The sequence below is a fragment of the Bactrocera tryoni genome, chromosome 5, assembly GCF_016617805.1.
Source record: "Bactrocera tryoni isolate S06 chromosome 5, CSIRO_BtryS06_freeze2, whole genome shotgun sequence".
Classification (NCBI taxonomy): domain Eukaryota; kingdom Metazoa; phylum Arthropoda; class Insecta; order Diptera; family Tephritidae; genus Bactrocera; species Bactrocera tryoni.
The window spans coordinates 40786041-40798505 of NC_052503.1; positions in this window are offsets into that span (position 1 = coordinate 40786041).

The following is a 12465-nucleotide window of genomic DNA, read 5'->3' on the forward strand; positions in this document are numbered from 1 at the left end:
CTATAAGTATGTACATATGTATATGTTACATTAGGGTGCACTTTATTTCACAAATAGATTTTATTAAAATAGCAACGTTAAAAAATTTTTATTGTAAACCAATTTATTTTTATACTTAAATTTGTTAATAAAAAAAATAAAAAAAATGTTTTCGCTACACAGAAAAGTTTGACGTGCACCCTAATGTTACATATCCGTCTCAATTCGAATTTAAACATAAAAAATAGATTTCAATTTGGGACTTTTTGAATTAATCCTATTCAATTTTAAACCCCCCTAAATAAACTTTTAATTTCAACAACTTTTCTAAAACCAAAATTATATTTTATAGTTATTATATAAAAAATCGTGCCTATGATGAAAATGCTTTAAGATTTCAACTTTAAATGAAGATTTTATGCGATCATATATCTTTATACCAAAACATATTTTATACCCGCTATATATTGTTATAAGCGCAGTGATGCACGCCATGGACTCAAGTAAAGAATTGGTGTAAAGAAATATTAATTTTTGTAACAGTTATTAAGAGTCTTCAGTAGTGGATAATTCATAAATTACTATTTAAATGAAATCGGTTAATGTTATGAAGATCGTTAGTATGCGTTTTAGTGAAACGTAAGCTGAAAATCACAACGCATTTATGTATTCGTACAAAGAAGAAAATGATTATTCTTTGAAAAGCATGAAGAATGAGCATCGATATCGGCACACTTAATTTGTAAATGCAAGCAAATGTTATACTTACTATGTAAATACAATCTTTCCATTTGAATGATGTCACAAGTCGTTCCCCGTATTCCATCCTCTAGTGAAAAATCAAGGTGAATGCTCTACTGATAAGTAAATGTGTCTATGGTAGTATTGTTTCATATTAGGAATACGTCAATATTATATATATTTACATGTATGAATCAATTTAGAAGAAGATTAAGATCACTTTTATGAATTCATAGACAATGCCGTCGCTTGATTTCTTTTAATCCGATACATATAATTTAGATATAATTTTCAATAAGAGAAAGTTAGTATGGACAAAATGTTTCTAAGGAAGTTGCAAATCGTCACCTAAAATGCAAAATGAAGTAACATCAATTTTTATAAGTTAAGAAGCGAAGGAAAAACAATAACAAAATTTGAGTTTTGGTTATAAAATGGTTATACGTATATGGATTACTTCTGATAGCAGAAGCTGAAGATTTTGTCCTACATATATGTATTTAATATGATGTAGTGAATCGTAAGCTATAAAAAAAACTCAATTTAGATTTTTTTGATGATACGTTGTTTTGCATTTTAGGTGACGAAATATTGTTTTAGTTTTTTTGTGAAGTTATTTTTAACAAAAAACATTTTATTGCAGGTATATACATATTGTATTAATATTATACTTTAAAAGATGTAGTTACACTTACCATACAATCGATATACAAGCAAGAGAACAGTGTGTTTTAACTATAAAAGCATACTTATACATATAAAATTATGCGTTACGAAATAATAAACTAATTTAATAAAGAATGCGTTTCGGTTAGCCAAAGCGGTGTTTTAATTTTATATGGCGACAGGTTGGAGGTGGGTATTGATCGTCTATTTTTTCTTCTATCGACTGAGTACGAGTTATCGATCCAACAGAGTTCTTCTTTACTGACGTAGACACCGCTTACGTGGTTGGCTGAGTTAACAAGATCGCATCAGTCATTTCTTGTTTCGCTATTTGGTGTCAAGCCAAGGTACTTCTTCACCATATCCCTCCAACGGTGTGGAGGTCTTTCTCTTCTTCCACCGGCGGATACTGAATCGAAAACCTTCAAAACTGGAGTGTTCTCTTCCATCCGGACAACATGACCTAGCCAGCGCAGCCGTTGTCTCTTGATTCGCTGAACTATGTCATTGTCGCGGTATATCTCGTACAGCTCATTGTATCATCGACTACGGTTCGCGCCATTGCCAATGCGCAAAGGACCATAAATCTTCCGCAAAACTTTTCTTTCGAACACTACTTAGGCCAACTCATCAGATGATTTCGTTGTCCATGCTTCCGCGCCATATAGAAGGACGTAAATGTTGATGAACTTGTAGAGTTTGGTGTTTGCTCCAAAAAGATCCAACAGGGTTAGACCGCTAGAAAGAAGATGTATGACTGAAATTAAGGGCATGTGTTCAAATGTAAAATGTTATCTCTCCATCCCTCATTTCATTGGCGGTTCGACTGAACTTTAATTATTCATCATCCTTTGATCGCTTGTAACTAGAGAGATAAAGGCTAAAGTCATGTCACAAATTTTTACTTCCAATTACAGCAAATATTTTTTCTGCATAGAGGCATCAGTTCAAACCTATAACCCGGTCGATGTAAATCATACTTTGTGGATTCCAGGGTTCTCATCTCCTTTCCGGCCGATAGGACTGTTCGGCAATGAAGTTCACAGACTGTCTGTAGTGCTTCCTTGAGTTTGTACTAAAATCGGTGAGTTGGTATAACGCCTTCGTTTGTTAAGATACCTCGGCTCGGTTTATTAAGATACCTCGTTTTTACTTCACATGATCCCGCAAAGGATTGAGACTTAGCCCTAGGTGCGCTTTTTGCGGGATCTTCTTTACTGGCGTAGAAACCGCTTACGGGGTTATAGCCGAGTTAACAACAACGCACCAGTCGTTTCTTCTTCTCGCAAGGTGGCGCCAATTGAACATTACCAACAAAGCCAGGTCCTTCTCAACTTGGTCCTTCCAACAATGAGTGACTTATAGAGTTTTGTTTTTGTTCGTCGAGAGAGGACTTTACTTCTCAATTGCCTACTTAGCCCGAAGTAGCACCTGTTGGCAAGAGTTATTCTGCGTTAGATTTCGAGGCTAACGTTTCTTTTGGTGTTTATGCTGGTTCCAAGATATACGAAATTATCTACAGCTTCGAAATTATGACTGCAACAGTGACGTGGATGACAGTGATGATGACAGGAGATATTTCGTCTTGCCCTCGCTCACCGCCAGACCCATTTGTTTCGCTGCCTTATTCATTCTGGAGAAAGGAGAACTAACGGCGCGGTTGTTAAGGCCAATGATAACAATATCATCAGCATACGCTACGCCAGCAGCTGTACACTCTTATAGAAGTTGGTACCTTCTCTGTTTAGTTTTGCAGCTCGAATTATTTTCTCCAGCAGCAGAGTCGCCAACGTCTGAAACCTTATTTGGTATCGAACGGCTCGTAGAGGTCCTTCCCGATCCTAACGGAGTTTTTGGTATTGCTCAACGTCAGTTTACACAGCCGTATTAGTTTTGCGGGGATAACAAATTCAGACATCGCGGTATAAAGGCAGCTCCTTTTCGTACTGTCAAAATCAGCTTTGATATCGACGAAGAGGTTGTGAGTGTCGATTCTCTTTTCACGGGTATTTTCCAAAATTTGGCGCATGGTGAGTATCTGGTCGGTTGTTGATTTGCCAGGTCTAAAGCCACACTGATAAGGTCCAATCAGTTTGTTGATGGTGGGATTTAATCTTTCACACAATACGCTCAATACGCGATGTTGAGGAAGCTAATCCCACGGTAGTTGGCGCAGATTGTGGGGACTCGCTTTTTGTGGATTGGGCAGAACACACTTAAAGGGGTATCGGTTACTAGATCACCTCTGGGGTTTCTACAAGAATATGCTCCGGTCATGAAACTTTGTGTAAGACCCCGCATTTTTTCGTAGAATTTTCGAGCATTACCCTTGTCGGCCAGCTTGTCAAGCTCTTCATACTCACGCATTTCGGCCTCTCTCTTTTTCTGTCCGCAAATGAGTCTCGCTTCTTTCTTCAACCCGATCGTAACGTTGTGGGAAGTTTGTTTTCTTTCCGCTGCGATACGGCACTCCTCGTAGTACCAGCTGTTCTTTTGCATTTTCCGAAAATCAATGGTTTCGTTTGCAGCTGTATGTAAGAAGCTTGAAATGCCCTCCCACAGTTCTCTTATACCGAGCTGCTTAGAGCTTATAGTGCTCTCAGAAAGCAGGTGTTATAGCAGCTCCTCGACGTCGAATTTTCCTTGTGTATGTTGACGTGCGTTTTTGCACAGAGGCGGATGCGTATCTTCGCTGCAACAGAATAGTTGTCCGAGTTAAGACTAGAACCGCGGAGCGAAAGCACCCCTAAAACACTGAAGACGTGCGCTCCAAGCCCTCGTAAGAGACATCTTTGGTCACATCGTCCTTTTCTTCGGTGGGGGAGTGGGCGCAAATCATCGATATGTTGAAGTAGTTTGCTTTGATGCGCATTGTGGCTAGACGTTCATCCACCGAGGTAAATGCCAGGACTCGGCGACGGAGTCTCACTCCCACCACAAAACCCACACCGGATTTGTATTCCTTTATATGGCGACTGTAGTAAATGTCACAAGGACCTATTCGTCTCTGTCCTTGTCCCGTCCATCGCAACTCTTGGACGGCGGTGATGTCAGTCTTTACTCTAACGAGAACACCAACCATCTGAGACTAGACTGTGAAACTAGTCTAGTCCAGATTGTAAAACTAGTCTTGCTAAACCCCGAAATATAAAAGGCAACCTACGTAAATTAATTAAGACACCTTCTACAGAAATATAATTGAAGTACTCGGACAAAGCGCCTGCTGATAGAAAAAATTCTCAAAAAATTCTACCAAAATGTTAAAAATACTGCCTACCAAAAATTAAAATGAAACAATTTTTACTTTTTTTCTTGTTTTGGTTTTTTCTGTTTTATTTAAATTTACTTTATTAAAAACTAATCAATAATAGGTATTTATATATATTATTTTTTTCACATTTTGCTCGAAGGTAAATTATAGAAAAATAATCATGACTTTACAGTACTCGTACATTTTTTATTTGCTTTTATTATGTGAATATTTTGAATATTATTATTTTTTGTAGTATTATCATAATATTTACTTTGCTAATGTTTGATGTTCATGCTGCGCAAAATCGAACACAACTTTAGAAGGTATACACTGTTAATGAAACAATAAAACGCAAATTTATATGCAAAAGCAGAAAATCAAGTAGCTTGATGTGTTGTAATGATAATTTGCTTTTGTGTTCCGAGCGTAAACTGATTGCTTAAATACAAAAAGAACAATACTGTGAGAGTTTAAAGCTGAACATACAACTATGTTTTTGTTTTTGTTTGTGTTTTTTTTTTGTGGTCAAAAGCAGAATTTTTGAAATATTTTAGGTTGCATATTCGCGATCACAAAGGAGACGATGTTAATTACAATAATTAATTTATTACGCCCATATTTGAATGATACACATACAATTACATACATGCATATGCACTTTAGTATATATTTATGCTTATTTACCTGTTGTTCATAGATTATTTGGTATGTTGTTGTGAATTTTTGTAATAGCTATTAGTTGGTTTTATTGGTTGGAATATGCAATACCTATATATGTATAGATGTATGTGTTTATTTACCGCTTGCCACACTTGCAACTCTATATATACGAGTAATTCAATCCTTTCACATTCAATTCATTGCAATTCTTTCATTCTTTTTAGCCTTCTTAATTGCCTTACGCGCACTTGCTCGCACCTAACTATACATATACATACATATTGCAGCGCCTACATGTTAATTTGTTGTTAATATTTGGTTTTAGTAAATTTTTATTTACTAAAAATTTGTTTAAATTACATGGCCTTGTTGCACATAATTTAATTATTTTTTATATTATTTATTATACCTATTTATAACTATTTTCAACGCCATTCTCTGCCTTTTACATAATAAAATAGTTTAGTTAGCTTCCTATTTGCTGCATAATTGTTTTAATTTATTTATTTGCCTCTTGCCTACTTAAATGTTATCTATATGTAATATATATATATATATATATATATATATATGTATATATGTATGTATATATGTATATGTTTATGGAATGCTAATATGTGTTTTACTTCAGTTAGTGAATTGATAGTACGTATTACAATTTCCATAACCCTATGTATGTATGTATGTGTGCACGCAATCCGTTTTCCGTCTGCAACGGCCGCTACAATTTGTTTCCACACTCCACTTTTACCTATGCATTTCTGTACAATTTTTAAACCTAATTAATTTTTATTGTATGCTAACTTAGTTGTATGTATATATGTATTTTTAAAGCATAAATTTATGTTTATACATTATGTGTACCCATATACTTACTTATATACTCATGTATATATTTCTTTGTGTATTTGTTTCAACATTCACCAACCCAAGCGACATTTACATTGAATTAAACTAGTCTTTTTGCTACTTTGAAGTTATTACTTACGCAATGTAATATTAATATATGCATATATATTTGATTGTGAATTCAATTTGGTTCTCTTACTTTGCTAATATTGGTACTTTGCTGCTTATTTGTTCCACCTACATAAATTCCTACTTTTATTAAATATTCTTTATAGATAAATGTACGTGTAAGTTGCACAAAAAACATCATAAGTCAATATTTTGAATATGTTTACTTTTCATTTTAGTATCTTTATATTCTATATAGCATATAATTTTAACTATTTAGTAATTTTTTAGCCTAACCTAAACTCAACGCACACGCATAACCTTACGCCTATAAATCATAAGTTAGTTTCATTCATCTCAATATTCATGCTTCGATTAAAATAAAATTAACGAACCATAAAAAACAATAAACTAAATATTAGAGTTTTCAGTGATCTATAAAGTTTCAAAAATATTTTCAGGTTAGAGAAATAACTAAAGACCGTCAATATTACCGCTTTTCAGTGATCTATAAAGTCTCAAAAATATTTTTGGGTTAGGCAAATAACTAAAGAACTCAATATCAGAGCTTTTCAGTGATCTATAAAATTTGAAAAATATTTTTATGCTAGGCATATAACTAAAGATCCTCAATATTAATGCTTTTCAGTGATCTAAAAAGTTTCAAAAATATTTTCAGGTTAGAGAAATAACTAAAGACCCTCAATATTACCGCTTTTCAGTGATCTATAAAGTTTCAAAAATATTTTTGGGTAAAGGAGGTTACTTATTAACAATTATTTCGGCTAACTTTTTAGAGCCTACACTTTTGGCGCCATTCAAAAATAATGACTTACAGGTACCTTCTAACTGCATAAGTCATAATTGAAAACTTCGTATAACCTAGGACAACATTTACCTTTGAAAGTGGTGCTGATAAGGTGATTGCGATCATCAGTCGGCTCTACAAAGTTATGATAAACAATTTTGTACGATCGGAAGCTGTTCTTTAATCGTGTTATGGGGTCGTTCACTAAGTAATTTAGTATGATGGCAACAGCAGGTCTTATTGACTATTTCCACAACCAACTTCACACTTAACAGCTTTACCGTTATACATATACATATGTATATTGGAATAGCTCGTAGTTTGTAAAAAAAAATCTTAAATTGTTTGAAATAGTTTTTATTTTCATCGATGCCGAAGATTGAAGTTCAAAAACAGCATTTTTGGCATATTTCACTGTTCAAAAGCGGAGAAAATATGTGTTGACCGAACGCCAATACCGAAATTGGTTCGCAAAATTTCGTTCCGGCAATTTCGAACTTGAGGATGCACCACGTTCTGGAAGAACTCTTGAAGCAATGTGGTGATGAAATAAAATCATTCATCGTGGCAAATCGTCAAATAACAACTCGAGAGATTGCAGAAAATTAAATTTGTTTAATGCGCGTGTTCACAAGTGAATGAAACGTCTGGGATTAATTTTTGGATACCGCATTAACGATTCAGATTTGCTTATACAACGTCAATGAAGTGATCCACATTACTGACGATGAAAAGTGGGTTGCTTACACGAATGAAAAACTCAAAAGATCATGGTTAGGAAGGGATGAACCGGCTCAAACCACTTCGAAGGTTGATAGTCAAGGGTTATGTTGTTTGCTTAGTGAGATCTCAAAGCAATCCTTCACTTTGAGCCTTTGCTGGACAATAACACGATTAATTCTGAAGTGTATTGTGATCAGCTGGACAAATTGAGTGACGCATTGAAATAGAAGAGGCAAAAATTGATAAATAGAAAAGGTGTTCCTACGAGAGTTGGGTCGAAATAACCGAAACCGACTCGAATTTTTATCCGGCCAAGGACTGTCCAATTCGCACCATTCCTCGAAATTACTTCAGGATTGTTTTCTGCCGCTGCAGCAACAACAATAAAAAAGATATAGTATTCCATCAGGTTAATGCGTAACCTCATACAAGTTTTATGACTCGCCAAAAGCTTTTGCAGCTTGAACCCACCTACAGCCACCATAATCGGCAGACTTGGCACCTTCGGTGCTTGAAAATGTCAGGTAAGTGTGATAAAAGTTCGTTCGAATGATTTTAGTGGATATTGTGAGTATGAAATGCATTCTCGCTCAATTCGTTCCGATGAAGTTGCATTTTTTTTCAAAAAGAGTACCGTAAACAGGTCTCTTTGGACATGCTTGATCGTGCGCATTCCGATCCCACATTAATAAAGAGGATAATAACTGCCGATGAAATATGGGTTTATGAGTTTGACATGCACAAAAGTTGTGGAAATAAAATAAAATAAGGAAGCTAAAGGAGCTGAAGCCCATCTCAAAAAGTGCTTATGAAATGTGTTTCGAGGACTGGAAAAATTGTTGGCATAAGTGTATTACATCTGGTGGTTACTTTGAAGGCGACAAAACAAATATAAAATATTTTGCGTTTTTTCGGGTACTTTTTTGACACAATATATATTGTGATCGTTTCTCCAGTGGCTTTTAACAACATAATATGAAAAATATGAATTGGTTATTGGATAAAACCACAGCAGTTGAAATATTTACATACCCCTTGCCATGACATTCGGGTCTACGTAACCGAAACGGACGCAGATTTTTATCAGACTGTCAACTCGACAGAATTCTGCCGTTACAACAACTAACATTTACATACATATGTATATTCCAAATTGGTTTTGTTTTTGTTTTATGTACTTGAAAGCAGCATAACACAGTACGTCAAAAAAGTTTAATCCGTAAAATGAACATTTTTTATGAGTAATAATTTATAAAAAAAATATTTCAAAATTATTATCATCAGTAAAACTTTATAAAATAAAAAAAAAATTAAAAAATTAGTGCATTTTTGTATTTTACAAGAAAAAAAAGATTAATATAGCTTATTATAAATTCAAAAATAACTTCTGGTGTTTAGACTAATATTATTTATATGTACAGTAAATACTTAACTTCTCATATCGGCACTCATACTATATTCACACACACACACATACATATGTATTCACTTTGCAGCAATTGTAATTATACAAAATTAATTATATAGTAGGCACTTCAGCAATTACTTATCATTTAAATTGTAATGGTATTTATGTAATAATAAATTACGAATGCCATGCATAAAAAAACAACAAATTTATTATACATATCTACGAGTATGCGCATAGATCCGCAGGTCAAAGTACAGTAATAATATGCACCAAATATGAAATGTATGAAAATATACATATACCTATAATGCTTAATATTATATTAGATACTTATTGAGGAATTATTAAAACAAAAAAAAAAAAAAAGCGGTGAAGATTACTTCATAGAATTCAAAGGCAATTTGCACAAAGAAGTGGGAACTTCTATAACATAGAACTCGCAAAATAAATTTGGTGTGTTTTTGGTATACTATCAAAGAAGCCTTATTATATTATTAAATATTTAGCTGATTCTCTTCACTTACATATATGATATATATGTTTGTACATACATATGTATTTATGGAAACATTTAAGGTTAATTATTTTAGAAGTTTCACTTCTAACGTTGGCATATATAACATTTTTAGATCCATATTTTATATTTAAGTTATATACTATTAAATATATACAGTTTTTGGAAACTATTTTCCGTTTGGAAACATTTTATAATATAACTTAGCTTATTAATTCATTATTATTGTTGGTATGATTATAATTGTTTTTGTTTTAGTTATTATTATCATTATTATTATTATTTTATTAATATTATTAATACAATATTACCGCTATTTTTATTTTCAAAATGCTCCTAAGTATTGTAATATGAAATAACCAAATTCTTTGTTTTGCATTCAAGTGTTGTAAAGAAAATAATTGCATATCATTAGGCGCTCTTTAAAATTTTCTTATAAAAACATACATAAATATCTCCAAATTATAAATATATATAATATTTCAAATAATAATACAACCTATTAAAACGATTTGGTGTATGGTGAATAGTTCGTGGTCAAATTACAGCACGTGTTCGGTTCCAATTTTATGTTTTATTTTTGTTGACTTGCATTTCTACTGAATAAACTATTTTGAAGTATATACAAGTACAAAGTTTTTACTTCTTGCCACTTGAACGAGTACAAAAAAAGCCACCAATATTTCTCATTAATGCTTTCAAGCGAGTTCGCTCTAAAGGCGCAACGAAGGTCGAAGTTGGACGGAAAGGTTGGTCTAAGTTGGATTTTCCTCTAAATTTACATGTTCCTATCAGTTAATGCATTAAACGAACATAACCAACAAAGCAGGGTAATTTTTTGGTCGCAAATTGTTGGGGACAAACTATTTAATTAGAGACTATAAGATCTGTGAACTTAAGAGAACCGATGCGCTTATGCATGGTTTACGAACCGCTTACAGCTGTCCCCACGACAGTCGGCTCTAAGTAACCGGAACGGACCTGGATTTTTATCCAGCCAAAAATAGTCAACTCGGCGCCATTCCCCGAAATAAGTTCAAGAATGTTTTCTGCTGCTACAACAATAACAACAACCGCTTACAACAGGTTGTGGAAACTATTCAAGAAGAGATACTTTCTGTTTCCTTGTTTTTTAAGCCTCATATAAACTCAATCCCGAAATTATCTCTTAATATATGAAAATATGGTGTTTTCTGTATTTGAAGTGTGAAGTGTGAAAGCGAGTTACAGTCAAAAATCTTAATATGTATATGCAACAAAAAAATTCTCGCCTATATGTATTTTGTTAATAACAATTTATTTTATAATATAAATGAGCATTTTGGTAAGGCTATTTATGGGCATATGTATATTTGTATAAACAATAGAAATTCGAAGTAAGAACATACATACATATATAAAATTAAAAGGCATAAAAAGCTTAAGTGGACCCTAGTAAGATTCTATAAATAATTGTTAAATAATAAAATTTTGAGTTTATGATTTCAACGTAAGTTGAGTCCGAGTCCCAATCTATGGAATAGTTTTTACTAGCTTATTCCATATACAACGTTGTACTCTACTATACTACTATAGTGCAATGTGAAGTTAGAATGGCATTATTTTGTTAACTTTTGTTTTTTAATTGGGAGTTATAATATTTTAAACTTTTCTTATTATAAGAAAACTATTTGATTTTTGGTAATTTTATTTCCTATAAGTATAGTTTGATTTTTTATTTGTTTTAGTTTACTCTACCATAGTACAACGTTGAATATGGACTAAGCTGGTAAAAACAATTTAAATTAAGCTTACTAACAGAACTAAATTTAAGCTTGCTTAAGATATTTAAACAGTATGGTAAAAAAAGGCCTTCAGACATATTTACTTTAAATATTAAAGCAAGTTAATATACTGAATTTAAATAATTTACTGTCATACTTTTAAATAAAAAATAAAAAAAAAATATTCAATCCTAATTTCAGAATTTCAATTTTTGTGCTTGGATATTTCTGCTCATATTTTGATCAGTTAAGTGTTTACGAACTTTCCTATAAAAACACAAGTATATTTCAAAGAGATTATATTCTATAACAAAAAATTACCTTTTACCAAAAAATTTCACAAATATTTATAAAAATTAATAGAATTAATGTTCACAAATATTTATAAAAATTAATAGAATTAATGTCTATCAATTATAACCTCACATCAAGTAGAAAAATTGTCATAAAAACAAAGAATCATATAAGAAACAAACAGCCTGAGCCTTAAATTTTCACGCTCGTCAACGATTCTGCTAGGCGATACGCCAACAGAAGTGTAATTCAAGGTGATTCAGGCTTGAAGTACCCGTTTGTGCTGGCACACAGCTTCTGGCTTACAGCAACCCACCCAATAAATAATAATAAACTAAAACGTATAGTTGAGTTGGCAATCAACTTATGCAAACGCTTTATTAACTTAAATAACAACTGCAGTAGCACGAGTATAAGTGTTAAATTATCAACTTTTTTTCTTTCTTTTCAGTGTTTTTTCTTCAAAATCCGTTATTTCAAGTTCCGTTATTTAATAATTAGGCTTTCGTTCTATATATGTATGCGTATGTGCGTGAGTTTTTAGTAATAATGTAATTTGAAACAAACATAAAAATGGAATGAAAGAAAATCAAAAATAACAAATATACATATGCACATATGTAGGTACCGTACATTGCTTTTGGTGAAAATAAAATAATTATTAAAGCAATACATTAATATTATTTAACATAGTAC